The 22,306-nt window shown below is 35.1% G+C and overlaps 1 pseudogene; it reads right to left on the bottom strand.

Annotated features, from left to right (window-relative positions):
• Nucleotides 1,093-21,037, bottom strand: LOC104790658 (annotated as a pseudogene).

Below are 22,306 nucleotides of genomic sequence, written 5' to 3'. Positions count from 1 at the left end.
GATTTGATAAACATGTAGGTGTGAAACTGTGAAGTGTCGTCTCAAAGACAAATACGCATTCCAATTCATGACCATATGGCAATCGAGCGGGTGCCATCTCATTTACAAATCCGAACCTGTGTTATGTGTAATGCGGTTTATGAGGGTTGGTGAATATGAAGGTATGTTACATAAGTTTTTCATATAAGGTATTCAATGAATTCATCTAAAATTATAAATGTTCATAGGTGCACCATGTCTTGAAAACACTTTGGACTCTTCGAAGATCTTTATAAAACCAGAATTCGAAGGACTGGAACATCACCAGGCTATGTAAGATGTATTGACTTATATAAAATCAAGTTCGGTGTTATGTTTAAGTAAATTTTCTTAAAACATTTAATATATTTTCATGACTGAATTTGTTGGACGTTATTACATAAACCATGTGATCAAGCAGCAAAGTGAAAAATCAGGCACTCAAATATAAAGAATGGGGCGTTGGTCGACTAATTTTATCTTTTGTAATGTCTATAAAATTTAGTATGTTTGTATTAACCGCTAATTGAAATCCAACTTTGTATTACTCTTATCTTTGGTTTGTAACTAAGATGATACATTATAATATATAATTTTAAACCATTGGCAATTCCTCACCCTTTTAAAAATTTGGAAATTAGTTATTGAATTTCAATATCTATTTTCTACAGTTTAATAGTTTATTATAAAGACTCGTTAATATTTCACATTGAAAGTATTACACAAAATTCTTGACAATTCAATAAAACATTTAACACTTTTCAAAAATATAAACTACTATATTTAAATATGTCAATTATTACATATAAATTCATTAAAAAACAGTTCTTATTAAAATCTTAATACCGAGCGCGGGTTCCTCCCTATTCCTCCCATTAAAACAAATTGATTCATATAACTATATAAGTTAGGATCTACTAGTTTTTTTTTTTTTTTCTCGTTTCCACCAAGTAGGAACTACTAGTTATCCATGTCAATTGTATAAAAAGAGAAGCCAGCAGCACAAGCTTATACGATTAATTATTAAAGATTCGTAAATAAATAAATGCCTCAACATATAAAGATATCCTCGACTAGACCAATGCTTTTCTATTGAAACCTCAAGAATCTATGGCAGAACATAGTAGATTGCAACAAACAGAGAAGCCAACAACACTAGGAAGATTAGTAAAAGCATGAAGACGAACAAGTGTGGCAAGAACTACTTCAGCATCCTCTAGATACATATGATAAAGAGAGCTATAATTCATAAAATATGCCAACAAAATCAACTTAAACCCTGCAAAAGATGCAACCTCATATAATAGTAAGTTAGGAAAGACAAAATGAGAAACTGATAGCCCGAAGAACTACGTCAATGTTGCCACTTTGTATCGTTCCACAGACCTATACATAGATGAGATATTCAGAAAAAACCAGAAGCAATCTCAAACACAACAAAAAAAAAAACAAAAACAAAAACAAGCCTAAGATGTCATAAACAGTGATCAATCAAACAATCAAAGCGAAACAAGTGTAAAATTTTGTTTGTTTACTCTCTTAAAACCTAAACGAAGAATACATGAGATTCACTAAAAAAAATATATGTATGATGATGGATCAAAACCTAAGAGCACTTTTACAAGGAATAATCTATTGCTTTTCCATCCAAAAAGGAAGGGAAGAAGAAACAAGCAACACACACTCTGCCTTCCATGAGTCAGAGAAGCATCCAACAAGAAGAAGCGGTCCTGACATAGCACGTCACTCCTACCTCGTCAAGATAGCTGCATCAGCTTGAAATATCATATTGTCATCTTTAAAATTGTACTATAATTCCAAGGGAATACTCGATCATCAGCAATTTTCGATTCCATGTGCTTGTTGGATTTTCCAACAATATTTAGCAAATAGAATTAACGAGAAGGTCATACCCTAACGAAACCAATGATCTATAACAAATCAAACTTACCATGATCTTAAACATAGATCTGGGGTAAATAGATAAGGCAACAACACATCATCAACGTCAGCTCGGATTAAGTATCAAAGCACGGAGTAACCGTCTAAGGGGTATGCATAATAAGGATTAATCATAGTGGAGCTTGCATGCTTTTGCATCTTTAGCATCCTATAATGACGTAAATTAAACATATAAACAAAAAGAAAATATTATTACAACTTAAACCTTAGGAAATGATGAAGCCCGCATGATAATAAAGCCATCTCAGGAGACTAAGTAGGAACCCAATGCAGTTCTCTGTTGGAACCTCTGTGATCTTCTAGCTAGAGCATATAAATTTTCAATAAAGAGAAAGACCATAGCACTAGGAAATACACCCGAATAATCAAGGGTTTGTATTAGTGGTTCAGTGATTCATACAAGCTAAATCTTCTACTCTAAAATTATGCCAAAGGCTTGAACCGTAGAAGAAAGAGAAACTCACAAAAAGAAGTGTACCCACATAATCAAGAGCCGGGGAAAAATTAAATCACGAAAACCTTCTACATCATAGTATCTCTCTACGGAACATAAATCTTGGAACATCAAATTCTATACGTATCTAAGAATCATCAACAAGCTATATAGCCAAGAGATATAACAAATAAATCAACCCTAGCAGCTTGCTTAGCAGCCAAACAAGTGAAACTTATCTAAAGACAAATCACATAAAAATCAGTAAAAGAACGACGAACAAAATAAATAGCCAAGTCAAATCTAATGGAAATTTACCAGATGTAGACCACTGTTCAAAAGAGGCCAATATTACAGAATAAGGCCTTCGTGCCAACAAAAAAATACAAAAGAAAAACTAATGAGAAATATTGGTATCACCTTCCATCCTTGGAAAAGCACAATCTCTATAATGAGAATAGAAAAGCCAAAAGAAAGCAACAAGGAAAACAAGACAAAGAAAGGAAAACATTTCATATATAACTATAAACTTACGGTATGAAAAGATAATTATTGAGCTACCTTGTTATCCTCCAAGACATATACTCAAGGATGCTAAAGCATCAGCCGTTGCCTTGGTCCTCGGTTCCCACATATTGCTAGACTGATCCTACAGTATATTATAAAAAAATGTCTCATGCATATAATATATAGTATATCACAAAGGAGAGCCGGGATCAACAACAGTTTTTCCATCGTCACATATGTTCCTATCTTGCTATTGTTAAAACATAAAAGCAAGTATACAAAAAACACAGGCTTGTAATAATCTTCAACTTACCCCAGTAAGCATTTAACTAAGTTTTTACTTCCACAACTTAGTAATAATGTTGCCTTCTTCTGGAAGGAATTCCCTTGTACCCTGTTAAAAAAAAGACCCCCTTCTCATGCTAATAACCCAAAAGATAGTGCAAACAGAAAGCCTTACACTAACTTTAATTAGTAGAATCCTTTGAAAAACTAAGTGGTGAAGAAAAACGATTCATTTCCCTCAGTGATTTTGTAACGGAAATTTTGGAGACAAAGCCTTCCAGGAAACTAGCCAGATATATGTATCCGCGCAGAAAATTGTACAATGACCAAACAAGATAGAAAAGGAGGAGCAATAACTTATGAAACAAGATAAAAAAAGTTAGAATATTTTTCTAAATTCTCACATAAAACTTTCTCAAGGATACATGTAGACACATTGAAAATAAGAAGAAAAAGTTAGAATATGCAAGTTTATAAAACATATATGACCCTCATAATTGATGTTCCAATCTCAGTTACCTCTGTTTCAGGAAAAAGAGAACAAGTGTTAATCCATGACAGTCTCAGAGGAAATCTTCTTGCTGGTGAAGTTCTGTTCCCCCCCCCCCCCCAAAAAAAAAAGATGATTAAGTTTACTAATTTGAAGCATTGTGATAAGATGTACAAATGGATTTCTTTAAATAAGCTTTATAAAAATTATAAAGCCTCTACTTTAGAAAATATAAGCTAAACTTAAACAAATATAACAATATAACACCATTAGAAACTACCCGTACTTAAGCTGCTCATGCGTACTATGTTTTCCATGTCAAAGAAACATGGAAGTACCACATTTCTGAAGGAAGCAGTTATCAGAGTTCAAAGAAGTCGCCACCTGCAGAAAGTATTGCACAAATGTCACAGACAATATGCGGCAGAATACAGAAACTAAGAGTGTAAAATGTGTCGTCCTTAATACAAACTAAACACCATCTAGCCACCCTCTTTCAAATTACAACATTATTCAATCACGAATAGATAGCAAAGTTTTGAATAGTGTAAAGTAGAAAAAGAACTTATCAAGAGAGAAAGTAAGTTAGAAAAGTACCGTCTCATGTTTCGAACTCCTAGAATAGTCTTGTCCACAATATTTTCAATTCCTAAAAAACGAACAGTAGTTGGATGAACCAACATCGTAACACATAATTAAGAATATTCAGGAGAACTAGAAACTCAAAAATTTGGTAATAATTAATGATAAAGAGTTGGAACGATTATCAGTCAAAAGTGACTTTTTACTTTACTCCCTTTGATATACATCGGAAATATAACAAGAGAATTCTTTGATTCACTTTTTCTCTCTTGATCGATTATCTCTCGAGAGGCAATCAAATAAGACTTATGACCTCCTTATCACCTGCAATTTATCGGTAAATTAACATACACGTAAGAAAACATATGTAACCTCTTGTTTGGGAATGATGATGATGGATCAACAACAACAAGTTTTTGCCTTTTTCGTCTTCTTGCTCTTGAAAAGACAAAAGCAATCTAAGAAGATGAACGATCCACCAACCTTTATCGAACAGAACAGAGCTTGCAACAAAAAATCACAGGTATCTTAGAAGACGAAACAATAACATAATTCACAACTTAAAAAGTATATAGTGGAATCAGACCAGCATTACCGTTACTCCAGCTGCAAGTATAAGATCATCTTTTCGAGCAGTGTCATGTTTCTACTAGAAAAACCACCTGAAAATATGCACGGAGGAGTTCAGACCTTGCTGCAAAACAAAAGGTCACCAAACAGATTATGGGAAATTACAAGCATTGTGCATCCTCACACAAACCTTCTTGCGCCCCTACATCCCTTTTAACTCTTTACAAGCACTATGCATCCTCACTTTCCATGATCTAAAAAAAATAGAAGTTACTCTCAGTAACCGGGAAAGCCAACATCACAAGTAATATAAGAACAAATAACTATCAAAAAAGATGAAACCCCTGATTAAAAACTATGAATTGAAGAGGCAACGAATTAGAAACTTCAGTCTCCTGCATCCACAACAGTATAAAGTAACACAAAAATGAGTTATCAATATAAACATGAAAACTGCAAATCCAATATAGACCATAAAGCAGTAAGGTTCTCAAGATAGGACAAGACTTTCCCCAAAAACCATATATGACCACAAATCAGACAAGAGGTTTGCTAGGAAACACCTAAGAAATCAGTTTTAGGAGTTACTTGGAAAAAGAGTGATCATTATTATCGTAGAGCAGATGATGCATGATATAGTCCTTTACTTCACCTTGTTTTGGCTAATCGCATCCATATCTGATAATCTCAATCAATGTAACTCCTGCGCATAGCTTCAACACCAAAAAAATATCTCGCACGTGTCAATCACTGATTACTTCAAAATAGAGCAGAGCTTGCAAACAAGAAGTAACACACATGTTTAACGAAACAATCCCAATTCACACCTAAAAAAGTAAAGTGGAATCATACCAGGTTACTCCAGCTTGCATCCTTGCCATATTAGAGCACTGTGTGCCATATTTCCCACCAGAACAAAAACCTGAAACACGCAAGAGTCAAGAATCAAGACTCAAGACCTTTGGTGCTAATGGTTGTGTACAAGCTAGACATATATAGAATACATAGATATGAATAAAGAAAGCCAACATTGAAGTCAATTTTCATCCTTACTTTTCTGATGTTCAATTTCCTTATCAATCAAAGAAAGAACACATAATTAAGCATATTCAAGAGAACTAGAAACCCAAAATTTGGTAATGATTAGTGAAAAAGAGTTGGAACGATTATCAGTCAAAAGTAACTTTTTATCTTACTCCCTTTGTTATCTTAAACTATTTATGGGAAAAATAACAAGAGACCCAAACGGTGGTGATTGGTCAAAAGTGACTTCTTCGATTCACTTTGCTCTCTTGATCGATTATCTCTTGAGAGGCAATGCATATCACCTGCAATTTTACCGGTAAAGTAACATACACGTAAGAAAACAACCATTGCAATTTAGAAACCTTAAAACATCAAAAGCATACGTAACCCCTTGTATGGGAACGATGCATCCTCACTGTCCACGATCTAAGATAATAGATGTGGAGGAAAGGAAACATCACAAGTAATATACGGACAAATAACTATAAAAGAGATGAAACCCCTGATCAAAAACTATGAATTGAAGAGGCAACCAATTAGAAACTTCAGTCTCCTGCATCCACAACAGTGTAAAGTAACACAAAAATGAGTTAGCAACATAAACATGAACCACAAATGCAATATAGACCATAAAGCAGTAAGGTTCTCAAGACAGGACAAGACTTGGCAGTTGCATTCAGTGTAAACTAAATTAATTTAATTGAGTATGGTCCCGAACCCTCTCTAACACAATCACATTAACTAGCGCCCTGTTAAAAAATAGAACCCAAAAATATGTGCGAACAGAAAGCCTTACAGTAGCTCTAGTAGAATGCCATGCAAAAGTAAGTGGTGAAGAAGCACGTTCCAGGGAAACATGCAGATTTCCTAACACTCTGGTCAATATTTAGCCTGTCTACCATATCCATCTCTATAATGTTTAAGCTCTGAACTTATATTTGCAAATAAACTGTCAAAACACAAAAAGCAGATGGAAATCCATCATCCAGCAAAAGCTATACATCAAAGCCTAAATCCATCACAAGAAGGGAAAGACTTACGAACATTACAATCACAAGAAGGGGCAAAAATTTATCAATGAACATCGAGATTTCTTGGTTGAAGTGACGAAACAATAAAATCCATCACCTGTAAAATAAAACAAAAGCGTTGTGGGGGATTCTGGATAATTTAAATCTACATCAATGAATATTATGAACTTATAAAAAAAGAATGACATAAACCTTGAGAAAAAGTAGCCAAACCCTTAAACACCTCACAACACTTTTATATCAGAAAGATAATAAAATGGGTACCATAACAGAGCTTGAACAGCAAATAACTTTTTTTTTTGGTGAATAAACGCCAATAAAAGAAGTATGAATGAATTACGTATATTGAAAAAGGAAACATTTCAAAAGGATATTGATTCGGCCAACTCCAAGACAAATCGTAAAGAAGTACTGATCATCAAGTATAGAAAACCAGTTAGGAAACAATTGTGAACAAGAGAGACGTGATAAAAGGGGAAAGGAACACAAATTAATTCAGAAAAAAGGGTCCAAAGAACTTATTTGGATGCGTTAACCAAGTGACTCATGTCAAAGTACTCCTTCATGTTGTCAAATGAATTTTATCGACAGAGAAACAGATGAAGCATATAAAACAGAAATCCACATTATGCAAGCAACGTAACCTTCTTAATACTCCCACGAGAAATAAGTATATTACAGTAACTCTACCGAGATGCACAGGTAACACACGAGATAAGCAATAGAATAGACAGACCTTACATGCAGAGCATGAATCCTCAGAAGAGCTTGATATATAGTTGCGACAATGGAAGAGTATCTCCTGTGATCCTAATGATACTTGAACAGCAAAATGTAGCATCAACATAAGTACACATATGTAAAAGCCATATCAAAGAAAAGAAAAACTCAAAACCATATCACACTATAACAATGATTTCATACCGCATTAGAACATCCTCTAGACTATACTTACAGCTCTAACATTCGCATTAGAGTTTTTCAGGATTTCTGTTTTATATGCATCATGTTGCAACTAAATAAATATTTAGTTGCTAATAGTTTCAATAGCCATTAAACCAAAGACTGAATAATCAAAGGGAGGCAAACTTTATAAAAACCACGAATTAGATGCTTTCAGATCCTGGAGTGTGAATATGTGATGCAGTTTTCCTTCTGAAAGAGTCATTCATCAAACTAATGTTTCGAATAAGAAAAAAAAAACAGAACAACCAGGAATATAAGAAGACCATGTTAAGATTTAAAAGAACTCTTGCCTCTCTTTTAATCATGTCGAATATTTGACATACGATATCTTTGTAAAAAGAACCCTTGCCTTTGGTTCCTAGGTTATACATTCCATGCGAAGCAGCAGCTGCTGGTTGTAGAAAATTTTCATTTCATTGGGAGTGATCACCCCATCTCCATCTAGGTCTATGCATTTGATCCTGCAAACGTGGTTTTAATCATCCCAGATCATGTGTTTAACATCCATGGGAGACACATGAACGATGGTCACTCAAGACCCTTGATAACCGCGATCACTAAAAAGCTTAGCTTCTTCATGAATTTTTATTTTTTTTTGAATTCGCCTAAAAATAAAACCCCATGTTTTATTATAGAGGAGGTCTAATCAGATTACCAAGCTTAATGGTCCAGCTGGCATGTGCTTTGCAATTCTCTTTTCCTGCGCAAACAAAAAAGGAAAAAATATTTCACACGTGTCAACCACTGATTAGTTTGGAATTTTGCTAACTTTTTTAAGGCCCATAAAGAGCTTTTGAATTTAGTTTGGAAATAAGGATTAAGTTTAAAAACCGAGTATGATGATGATGATGATGATGATGATGAAGCCAGCTTAATGGTCCAGCTGGCATGTGCTTTGCAATTCTCTTTTCCTGCGCAAACAAAAAAGGAAAAAATATCTCACACGTGTCAACCACTGATTAGTTTGGAATTTTGCTTACTTTTTTAAGGCCCCATAAAGAGCTTTTGAATTTAGTTTGGAAATAAGGATTAAGTTTAAAAACCGAGTATGATGATGATGATGATGATGATGAAGCCAGCTTAATGGACACTGTTTGATCCCTCGTCTGCTTCTCTTCAATGGACTTTGGTTAGTTGTAATAAGCAGAGGAGATCATTGAGTTGTTCCTTGTTCTCTTTGATGTCTCTGTCTTTCTCCCAGATTTTGCACCTGTTTGATGTTTGAGTAGGATAAAATCAACCTCCCATGTGTGGAAAAGAAGCATCATTTCGTCCAAAAGTTTGTATTTGTACCTACTTTTTTCGATTCAGGTTTAAGAGTATTGTTACCTTCCTTCAGAAGAAAAATCGAACACATATTGAAGAAAATTTTTGGCATCAGTCATGGACTGAACGTGGTTCCACCGAGTCTTAGCATGAAGGCTATGCTCTCTTTCCTCTGCATCTGAGAGCTGAGAGGCCATGGCTGTGAGAGCATTTGAGGAAACATCCAACATACTCTCAAGAGAAGCTATTCTCTCCAATCTTCTGTTTGGTGATAAAAATTTGACGCATCTAGAAAATAAAAACAGGACATAAAGTGAAACTATTCAGTGTCAAGCATAGTTTATGCTACTGAGGCATTTTCAAGTATAATGTTGTACCTGAACTGTCCATTTACCTCTTGATGGGGACCTGAAGGAAAGTCCATCTCTTGTTTCAATGAGGTTAACTCTTCCGCCAATGCAGATCGGCTATATGCAAAAAGAGTAAATTATTGATTAGGAAAACTCTGGGAGAAAGTTTGCAGTTAACAACATGATGAAACAGAATTTTGAAGACGCACACTTGAATTTGCTTTTCATATTCAGAACGAACTTGATGTACTTTTGTCACAACCTCTAGTTTCGTTCATCTGCAAAGGGTAAGAAAGGAAACAGTTGATACTTGTGCAGGATGACGAATCCATATCTAAATTAGGAATTCTTGATACCTGTCTAGTTAGTGGATGACCATTCGTAGTAACTGGAAAGAAAGCAAAAAGATTATGATCGAAACAAGAACAAACGAAGGTGTGTTTCGGCATAATTTACCTGACCATACGTGGTGAATGAAGACTTGCAGCTCTTTAAGGCTTTTTGTTGCCATTGCTGCTTCCTCTGTTTTTCTCTGAAGAACCTGCAAGACATCAAGATACATTTCATCTTGAGATTCTTATATCTGCACTAGGATTGGATAATTCTAGTAAGTGATTCTCTCAAGCAGGAAAAAGAATCATAAGATTCTTACCATTTTCTGATGTCTATTGAGAGCTTCAAGTTTAAGTCTTTCATGCTCAGTTTTTCTTCCTTCTTTCTTAAGCTACCCAAAAACAATGAAAAGGTGCAACATGAGCTTTAAAAATTCGACGGACAATAAAGAGGTGATGAAGTGGATAGAGATAAAGTACCTGCACAACTCTTTCTCTTGAGAAGCTTTCCATTGCCGGAATTGTTCAGCTTCTTGTTTCATCTTGCTGTAGTTGAACCTGGATAAACAAAAAATAGAAGAAAAGTCAAAATGTACAGCTATATTATATGGACTAGCAATCCAGAAAGAATCCAATAGCACAAGACGCAACCTTCTGAGCCTTGATGTATTGTATTTCAGCTTTCAAACGCTTTGCTGCATCTTCACTTTTTTAATATTGTTTCAAGACCTCAACTTGATTGTCTTGTTTCTTCTTTGAAATCTGTGTCTCGAGTGCTTTTAGTTTTTGTGCTTGTCTATCGGAACTAACAGGAAGTTCCTCAACTTCAGCCAACAATAGATCTCTCTCCACCTGTAGACGTTACTCATGACTCCGCTATTTACATAAAATAGCAACAAGAGAATTTCGAATGTTTTGTCTCACATGTACAGTTCTTTTCTCTTTCTCCAGTGCTATTTACATAAAATAGCAACAAGATAATTTCGAATGTTTTGTCTCACATGTACAGTTCTTTTATCTTTCTCCAGTGCTATTTACATAAAATAGCAACAAGAGAATTTCGAATGTTTTGTCTCACATGTACAGTTCTTATCTCTTTCTCCAGTTCCATCATTTTGTTCTCGAAGTGTTGTCTGATAGTTTCAGTTCCAAACCCACATAGTTTCATCTCTAACTGCAAATATAAAAAATCATAAGATTCTCAAAATAATTCAATCCTAATTAGAAAGCTTCAGATGCGTAACGACTAAACCTCTTTCTCCACCATATGTTTACTTAGTTCATTTAATTCCTTGCCCATGCTATTCTGCCTAAGTGCATGTGCCCACTCTTCTGCTGCACCAATATCTTCAGAAATTCCACCTTGAATCAGACAAGAATGAGGGTCGGAGAATGCAGATGCGTTTCATGAAACAAGTTTCTAGAGAAGCCAGTGTCCAAAACCTGATGTTGCTTCACTCATTTCATAATTTGAATTCATGCTTTCAAAACCCCTTTTAAGGCCATCATCTTTTGGAAAACTTATACCATTTTCCTGAGGTAAAAAAATCAGTAACACTTGTCAAAAGCAGTGAAGAAATGTGCCAAATAAATCATCTATCGTAATTGCCTAGCCTATACAGAACTTACCTCTGCATCAAGACTGCAATAATCAAGAGTAGCTCTCTTGCTGTAATAGATGTGAAGTTCTCGAGAAAGCTCTTCATTGGCAGACTCTAGCTTTATGATTTTCTCTCGCATAACCTTCAAAATTGAACTATATACTATTATCGATGAGAAGTTTATAAACCTTCTGAAGAATATCAGCAGAAGTTATATATCTGCAGTTCCTCTGATGGGGTTTCCCCACGAGCACAAACTGCAGCTTGTAGATATTGTAGCTGTTGACGCATCTTTTGCATCTCAGAACATAAAAAGCCTCTCCTGTTAGAGCTGCCAAGTAAACAATCTTAGTCCTCTTTTAATATACTTTTTGGCCATGTGTACTTCAAATTGTGTTAGCTGATAGTGGAGCTTTGTCGGCAGAAAAATTAAAAGCTCACTTAAGATAGTACCAATACTCAAGACTTGGCTCAAATGGCTTATCCTCAGTGAGAATAAAGTATGCAATATCTTCATAACTCCTCTTCCCCTCAACTTTGCTTGTAAATTTCCTAGGGACCGTAATTCAATCAAGAGAGAGAATGAAACGCATCCCATAAGACCGATTAAGTTTCAGAAAAGAGTGTTCAGTAACATTTTGATATCTGGAGCCAACCTGGAATCATGAATCAAACAGTAGAAAATAAATAACCCAAAAAAAAAAAGGTGATGATTAGTCAAAAGCAATTTTTTAGCCAAAGAAACCCAATTAGACTTGTAACCCAACAATTACTTGCATCGATAATTTACATACACGTAAGAAAACCACAACTGCAATTTAAAAATCAAAACACTAAAAAGCTAACTCAGTAAAATACTATAGGTATAGAAAGAAAGAGAGGAAACATGAGAACCATTAAAAGAAAGAGACCAAAACGTGATATATCCTCTGCATCTGCATAAGAACATGGGAATTTATTTATTAGCTGTGATTTGGTAAACATGTCATAGTAAGGAGCAAACTTGCAAAATCCAGTTTCTAATTAGATTGACTTTTGTACCTAAGCTGAAAAGCAGTAAGCACAGCCAGATTTTTCTCTATTAACCCCTAATATACTTTATGATGGCAAGTCAAAGGTTTGATAAGTTCAAGAAATCCATGAGAGGGAACCTCAATGAAATGAGATAAAGAGCCTTTTTTCTTCAAGGAAATTCACATGAAATGTCTATATCTTCATATATGTATCAAATAGAATCTAGTTGCAACATAAAAAGAATGAGCTTAGACTATTTACCAGAGAGCTAGTTCTCCCGATAGAGGAATTAAAGGCAGAAGTCAAGACAGCTAAAAGCACCAGCCCTTTGCCACTACTAGACGGATCCTGCAGCAAGAGGGTATACTGTAAACAAATGTTTAATGAATTAGGATTTGCATACAGTGTAACAATCACATTAACAATAGACCCCCTTACAGTCCTAATAACCCAAAAGATATGTGCGAACAGAAAGCTTTACGGTAGCTTTAGTATAATCCCATGAAAAGATAAGTATTGAAGAAGCACATTTCATTTCCCTTTGTGATTTTGTATAATGGAACTTTTGTGATCTATCTATTTCAGGAAACATAATAGAAGCTCCAACGACCTGTTGTGGGTACCCTAAGAAAACATTTAGTCAAAAAAACATAAACAACCAAAGCTAGTTAAGGAAACGACAACTATTACAGAACCATCTACTAAGAAACCTAAAGAGATAAATAAATTAAGAGATAAATAAATAAATTATTCTACAGTAACTTTGGCTAACTAACCACTCAGACCTTAAACATCATCAAATTATCTAGCTGAAGAACATAAGGAACATGAAAATCCATACCTTAGAATATCAAATCTACACGTGTCTTGAATCATGCATTGACACCCTATCAAGATATGTAACACATAAATAAACCAGAAACTATCATCAGTGAAAATAACTTAATATCTTCGACTCCTCCTCCCCTATAATACTACTCCTGAAAAAAAAAAATAGAAGTTACGCTATAGTTATTATTGAACATTGAGTAACACATAATTAAAATCTAAGAACACTTTTACCAAGACTAGTCTTGTACCACCTCTTCCGCTTCAATCCACAAGTGATGGGAAAAAACAAGAAAGACACTCTCTGCCTTTCATGAGTCACCAAAGTTGTGCATAATTTCAATCCTACAAAATCTGAACCAGAGATCACTAAACAGAATGGAAAAGCGAAATAAGCCTGAACAGAACTCATGAACATACAACAGAGAAACCATGCGAAAGAGTATCGTCCAAAAACAAGAATTCAATATGCAAAGAGGAACAAATAAATGTATAAACGCTATTACAAGTGCTCTTGTCTTTCCTACTGCGTAACATACTGGATCACAACATAGTTATGGGTCACGGTTATTGAAACCAACCATCAATGCCAAAAATATGTAAGATGACGGATCAAAATCTAAGAGCACCTTTACAAATACTAGTTTCGTAACATCTCTTCCTCTTTAATCCATAAACAAAGGGAATAAACAAGCCACACACAATTTGCCTTTCATAAAGTGTTTTGCATCACTAGATAATGGGAAAGCGAAATAAGTCTGACCGGAACACATGAGCATGGAAGAGAGAATCCTCCAACAACCTCTGGTACAAGTGCTTTTGACATAACATGTCACTCCTATTGCATCAACTGAATTTGATAGAATTTAGTAGAATTTGTAACACACTCCTCTTTCTATATTCTTAAACCGTATAACAGTATAACACCAATAAAAACTACCAGTAAAAATTCCGCAACTTAAGCAGACAGTACTTGTTGCTCATGCGTACTATGTTTCCCATGTCAAAGGAACATGGAAGTACCACATTGCTGAAGGAAGCAGTTATCAGAGTTCAAAGAATTCGCCACCTGCGGAAAGTATTGCACAAATGTCACAGACAATATGCGGCATAATACAGAAACTAAGAGATGGAACACATAACTAAACCAGAGCAGCTTAGATATCAAACAATGAGTCTTATCCAAATAAAACAGCTTAAAATGTAGTGAAAATGTTACTGCAAGATTGTTAGCAAATATACTTGATCCCAATACAATTACTAGCATACCATACACGCTATTAAGTCACAATATCGATTATGACCAAATGCTGATAACGACATGAAACAAGATGACCTGTGAAACCTCTTAAATAACTAATTATGTATATACACCCTGACTTACATTTACCAAGATCATGCAAAAAAACCTATGCACCTCTTTTAATTTCAGTGCTAAGACCAAAGCGCAACCAAACAAAAAACTTAGAAAGTCAAAATGTATACCTTGCAGGTCACTTTATCCCTCATCGCTACCTCTCCAGTTTCTCTAGAGAGATGGTCAATATCAGCAGCCCAAAAATTCGGCAAACTGATTGCACATAAAAAGATTTTCTGAAGCAAGGTCCTAAACACTATAGGCAGTGTAGATTGTTTTTGTTCTACAACAAAAGAATAACAATTTTGATGCAACATCAAAGTTATCCAACAAAAAAAGACAAAAAGGTAACCATTTACATTCAATAGGAATATCTGTTTGCTATTGCTGAAACGCCACCTTTGAGCAAGTCAATAGAATCACAATGATAAAAGTGTCTAATGGATTGAACTAAGCACTAGATGTTGGCTGTTACTGAAACGCCACTTCTGAGCAATATTAATGTACCAAGAAAAACAGAAGAAACCTCAAGACCATTTGATTCTCCTATCTGTGGCCATGCCAAGAACAGCTCCAACTGTTGAAACTGAGGAAGAAACAAAGAGAGGGAAGTGAGTAAAATTCTAGCTTCCTGCATATTAGAGTAATGGCTCAAAAAATGTCAGAATTTATTAAATTGATAAGTAGGTTGATCCTCGCATATACGTTTGGATAATTTATATATGTGTAATAAAGAATCTAATAGAAACATCAAAAGGCAAGCTTAGAATATTTACCGGCGAGCTTGTTATCCCAACAGCTCTCTGCCTTGATCCTTGGTTCCCACTTCTAGACTGATCCTGCAGCACATGGTTAAATTGTAAAAAAAAAAAAAAAAGAAAAGCGTTTCAGGAACGCAATATACAGTTTACTAGAAAGGAGAGGCATCAAAATTACCTTTCACTTGCAAAAAAAGAACAGTTTAGATTAAAAATATGAGTTATCGAGATAAGTAAATCATATGCATTCAAAAGAATCACATGTTGAAACCCCAAGTTTGAGTAATGTTAATGTAGCAACACCAACTTGCTGCCAAACAAGTTATGGTATCAGCATGTATTTGTAAATAGATACTCTAGTTTATGCTAAAGAACTCATGCCTCTAGATAAGGCCACAACACATCATCAATGTAACATAGGATTAAAATCAAAAAACGAACTAACCGTCTAAGAGGTATGCAGAACAAGAATTAATTTATACCGTTAAATATAAGTATCTGATACAATCAAGAACCAAGTAGTATAAAATACAATCAAGAACGAAATAGTAAAAAATAAATAACCATATACACTCAAAAGGATTATATGTTTGCTATTGCTGAAACGCCACTTTTGAGCAATGTTAATGTACAAAAAAACAGACAAAACCTGACGACCATTTGATTCATCTATCTGTGACCATGCCAAGAACAGCGCCAAATGTTGAAACTGACGAAGAAAGAAAGAGAAGTGAGTCAAATTCTAGCTTCCTACATATTATAGAATATGACATGGTGATGCAAGTCAATAGAATCACAATGACAAAAGTGTCTAATGGATTGAAACTAAGCACTAGCTGTTGGCTGTTACTGAAACGCCACTTGTGAGCAATATTAATGAACTAAAAAAACAGAAGAAACCTGAAGACCATTTGATTGTCCTCTATGTGATCATACCAAGAACAGCTTTAACTGTTGAAACTGAGGAAGAAAGAAAGAGAAGTGAGTCAAATTCTAGCTTCCTGCATATTAGAGTAATGGCTCAAAATGACCATCAATAAAATGTCAGAATTTATTAAATAGATAAGTAGGTTGATCCTCGCAAATATGTAGAAGAAGATTTACCTACCGGTGACCACCATGTCAAGAACAACTCCAAATGTTGAAACTGGGGAAGAAAGAAAAAGAAGTGATGAGCCAAGTTCTAGCTTCTTACATTAGTTGAATGAATTTTATCGACTGAGAAACAAATGTCAAAGTACTCCTTCATGTTGTCAAATGAATTATATCAACACAGAAACAGATAAAAAAGAAATCCATTTTATGCAAGCAACCTTCTTAATACTCCGATGGATCAAATAAGACTTACGACCTCCATATCACCTGCAATTTATCGGTAAATTAACATACACGTAAGAAAACAGCCACCTTAGAACATCGAAATCATATGTAACCTCTTGTTTGGGGATGATGATGATGGATCAACAACAACAAGTTTATGCCTTTCTCGTCTTCTTGCTCTTGAAAAGACAAAAGCAATCTAAGAAGATGAAAGATCCACCAACCTTTATCGAACAGAACAGAGAAGATAGCAGAGCTTGCAACAAAAAATCACGGGTAAGTAGAAAACGAAACAATCACATAATTCACAACTCAAAAAAGTATATAGTGGGTTCAGACCAACATTACCGTTACTCCAGCTGCAAGTATAAGATCATCTTTTCGAGCAGTGTCATGTTTCTACTAGAACAACCACTTGAAAATATGCACGCAGGAGTTAAGACCTTGCTGCTACACAAAAAGGTCACCAAACATATTATGGGAACGCGAAGCAAGTCTAAACAGTTCTTGGAATATCAAAATTACAAGCAGTATGCATCCTCATCCTTTCGCCCCTACATCACTTTAAATCTTTACAAGCATCTATGCATCCTCACTTTCCATGATCTAAAAAAATAGAAGTTACTCTCAGTAATCGGGAAAGCCAACATCACAAGTAATATAAGAGCAAAATAACTATCAAAAAGATGAAACCCCTGATTAAAAACTATGAATTGAAGAGGCAAAGAATTAGAAACTCCGTCTCCTGCATCCACAACATTATAAAGTAACACAAAAATGAGTTATCAATATAAACATGAAAACCGTAAATGCAATATAGACCATAAAGCAGTAAGGTTCTCAAGACAGGACAAGACTTGCCCCAAAAACATTATGTGACCACAAATCAGACAAGGGGATCGCTAGGAAACACCTAACAAATCAGTTTTAGGAGTTACTTGGAAAAAGAGTGATCATTATTATCGCAGAGCAGATGATGCATAATATAGTCCTTTACTTCACGTTGCTTTGGCTAATCGCATCCATATCTGAGAACCTCAACCAATGTAACTCCTGCGCATAGCTTCAACACCAAAAAAAATATCTCGCACGTGTCAATCACTGATTACTTCAAAATAGAGCAGAGCTTGCAAACAAGAAGTAACACACATGTTTAACGAAACAATCCCAATTCACACCTAAAAAAGTATAGTGGAATCATACCAGGTTACTCCAGCTTGCATCCTTGCCATATTAGAGCAGAGTGTGCCATATTTCCCACCAGAACAAAAACCTGATACACGCAAAAGTCAAGAATCAAGACTCAAGACCTTTGGTGCTAATGGTTGTGTACAAGCTAGACATATATTGAATACATAGATAGGAATAAAGAAAGCCAACATTGAAGTCAATTTTCATCCTTAGAACACTACGGCCAGAAATATACGTATGACCTCTTCTGATGCTGAATTTCCTGATCAATCAAAGAAAGAACACATAATTAAGAATATTCAAGAGAACTAGAAACTCCAAAATTTGGTAATGATTAGTGAAAAAGAGTTGGAACGATTATCAGTCAAAAGTGACTTTTTATCTTACTCCCTTTGATATCTTAAACTATTTGATGGGAAAAATAACAAGAGACCCAAACCGATGATGAAAGGGAGAGTTAAAACGGTGGTGATTGCTCAAAAGTGACTTCTTCGATTCACTTTCCTCTCTTGATCGATTATCTCTCGAGAGGCAATCCATATCACCTGCAATTTTATTTTATCGGTAAATTAAAATTAGAAATAGCCATTGCAATTTAGAAACCTTAAAACATCAAAAACCACTTGTATGGGAACGATGCATCCTCACTGTCGACGATCTAAAATAATAGATGTGGAGGAAAGGCAACATCACAAGTAATATACGAACAAATAACTATAAAATCCCTGATTAAAAACTATGAATTTAAGAGGCAACAAATTAGAAACTATAGTCTCCTGCATCCACAACAGTGTAAAGTAACAAAAAAATAACCACAAATGCAATAACTTATGAAACTTACATAAAACTTATGAAAAGGAGGAGCAATAACTTAGATTAAAAAAGTTGGAATATTTTTCTAAATTCTCACATAAAACTTTATTAAGGATTCATGTAGACACATTGAAAATAAGAAGAAAAAGTTAGAATATGCAGTTACCTTTTGTGAAAACATATATGACCCACATAATTGATGTCCCAATGTCAGTTACCTCTGTTGCAGGAAAAAGAGAACAAGTGACGATCCATGACAGTCTCAGAAGAAATCTTCTTGCTAGTGAAGTTCTGTTCTTGTTCTTGCTAAAGGATTGAAACTAAGCACTAGCTGTTGGCTGTTACTGAAATGCCGCTTTTGAGCAATATTAATGTACCAAGAAAAACAGAAGAAACCTGAAGACCATTTGATTCTCCTATCTGTGACCATGCCAAGAACAGCTCCAAATGTTGAAACTGCGGAAGAAAGAAAGAGAGAGAATTGAGTCAAATTCTAGCATCCTGCATATTAGAGTAATGGCTCAAAAAATGTCAGAATTTATTAAATAGATAAGTAGGTTGATCCTCGCATATATGTAGAAGAAGATTTACCAACCTGTGACCACCATGTCAAGAACAACTCCAAATGTTGAAACTGGGGAAGAAAGAAAGAGAAGTGATGAGTCAAGTTCTAGCTTCTTACATTAGTTGAATGAATTTTATCGACAGAGAAACAAATGTCAAAGTACTCCTTCATGAGTCAAATGAATTTTATCAACAGAGAAACAGATAAAACAGAAATCCATTTTATGCAAGAAAACTTCTTAATACTCCCAGGAGATATATTACAGTAACTCTACCGAGATGCACAGTTAACAACACAAGATGATCAATTGAATAGACATACCTTACATCGAGAGTATCTTCTGTGATCCTAATGAAACTTGAACAGAAAAATGTAACATCAGCATAAGTACACAAATATAAAAGCCATATCAAAGAAAAGAAACACTCAAAACCATATCACAGTATAACAGTGATTTCATACCGCATTAGAACATCCTCTAGACTATACTCACAGCTCTAACATTCGCATTAGTGTTTTTTAGGATTTCTGTTTTGATATGCATCATGTTGCAACCAAATAAATATTTAGTTGCTAATAGTTTCAATAGCCATTAAACCAAAGCGAGGCAAACTTTATAAGAACCACGAATTAGATGCTTTCAGATCCTGGAGTGGGAATATGTGATGCATTTCTCTTTCTGAAAGAGTCACTCAACAAATTAATGTTTCGGATAAGAAAACAAAAACAGAACAGTTATGATTTTGAAGGAACTCTTGCCTCTGGTTTCATCATGTCGAATATTTGACATAGGATATCTTCAAAGAGTAGAGGTTCCTGGGTTACGCATTCCATGCGATGCAGCTGCTCTTTTGTCGAAAAATTGCATTTCACTGGGAGTGATCATCCCCCCATCTCCATCCAGGTCTAAGCATTTGAACCTGCAAAACGTGGTTTTAAATCAATAATATCAAGGGGGAAAAAAAAACACACGAAGCTTCCAAGATCCTGTGTTTAACATCCATGAGAGATATTCAAAAGAAAGGTTCATGAGACGATGAAGGAAAAACAAGCAACAGATCACAACGCAGACATATGTCTTAGTTTATTCTAGGTATTCCATGAAATAATGGTACTACTTACTTAATGCTTAGTGTCGAATTCAAAATCTCAGAAAAGAAAAGAAACAAACCCAAAAAAAAAAAAAACAGAACTAAGAAGCAATTTCTTCGATTAATCCTCACCCTAAGGAACCAAAAAAAGTGATATATATATATATATATATCATAAGAATTAATTAAGAAGCAATTTCATAAAGACGGTAACGAATCCGGAATCAGGAAGGAATTAAACAGTAGGAAGGAAATAACCCTAACAAAAGATGATCTTCGACTCCTCTTTCTTCCATAATGTTCCAACCCCTTTCAAAACAGAAAAACAAAAAATAAAAAAAAATTGGAATTGCGCTTAGTAATTGGAAAACCCAAACATCAAATAACAATACCAAAAAAAAAAAAAAATAAGAACGATGAAGAAAGGGAGAGAGTTGAAACGATGATGAAAGGTCAGTAAAAAAAAACAAAAAGCTTCGATTTACTTTGATCTGTTGATCGATCACAGAGAAATCCCGAAACTTTGGTAATTAGTGAAATAAAAGATGAGAGCGAGTTCGAACGATGTTAAGATAACGACGACGATTGCAAATTTAGAAGCGAATGATGACGATGATGATGATGATCGATTCTTGGCAGCAATTTTGAATCTCTTTTCCTCTCTTTCTTTCCTTTTTTTTTTTTTTTTTTTTTTAGAAAAATAGAAAAAGGAATCGCCTAAAACCCTTCCCATGCGCTTTAACTGTGAAAGGCTAAAAAAAAAACTCAACAGTGAAGATCTAATCAATTTCTGAAAACCAACGGTAAAGATTAAAACAGGCGTTACCCTCTCTGACTTTTGTTTTTGAAATAATCAACAGCTGGCATCTTCTTTTTGCAATTCTCCTTTTTTCTTACCGTTATGTGTGATTTTCCTGCACACACAAATTAAAAGATCTCACACGTGTCCATAACTGATTCGTTTATAGAACCGAGCATTAACTCATACAGACGCAACAAGAAATCTCAATTCCACACAAATCAAAAAGAGTTATGTAAATTACCAAAATAAGAGAGCAAAATACTTCCACGGTCAAGATACTAAAATGTAAAACCATCGAATCAAACAGAAAAATAAATAACTAATTTCATCGTGCTGTAAACTAGAGAAATTCGAAGAGGTTTTCTCTTGTCTTATTATTAATGATTCAATGGAACATTACATATATATAGTGAAGGGCAAAGCCCAAATACATTAGGAAGTCTAAACCAACCTAGACTAAAGGAGGTGGCCGATGGGCCTTAATGTCTTGGACGTACATGGACCGAGTACGGGCCGATTATGGGCCGGTTATGGTAATCCACCATCCGTGTTTTACAACACTCCCCCTTGGATGACATAACCGTGCAAATGCTAAGTAGGATCTCTGTAATGCGCTTGGGGGTGCTGCCTCATTAAAATCTTACCAGGAAAACTCATTGGGACAAAACCATGGTGAAGGTAAAAGAGTACAGCACGCATTACTCCCCCTGTTCCAAGCATCCCTAGAAGTCCTTAAGTCTCCGCATTCCAATCTGGTGCATGAGCTTTCTGAATGTTGATGTCCTAGAGAGTTGGTGAAGAGATCGGCTGAATTGTCGCTAGACTGAACTTGTACCACTTGAACTTCTCCGGCCTTTTGTAGTTCATGTGTGAAGAAGAGCTTGGGTAGAATATGCTTTGTCCGATCTCCCTTGATGTATCCTTCTTTGAGTTGTGTGATGCAGGCCGTATTGTCTTTGTAGATAATCGTAGCTTCCTTATCGTCGGCCATGCCACAATCTGTCCTGATATGTTGAGTCATCGACTTCAACCACACACACTCACGGTTGGCTTCATGCATTGCTAAGATTTCGGCATGATTAGATGATGTGGCTGCAATGGTTTGCTTCATAGAACGCCACGAAATAGCTGTACCACCGTGTGTGAAC

This window comes from Camelina sativa, chromosome 6 (genome assembly GCF_000633955.1).
Source record: "Camelina sativa cultivar DH55 chromosome 6, Cs, whole genome shotgun sequence".
In the NCBI taxonomy this organism is placed as follows: domain Eukaryota; kingdom Viridiplantae; phylum Streptophyta; class Magnoliopsida; order Brassicales; family Brassicaceae; genus Camelina; species Camelina sativa.
Note: the sequence above shows the minus strand (reverse complement) of the source record. Positions and strands in the feature narration are given on the sequence as shown.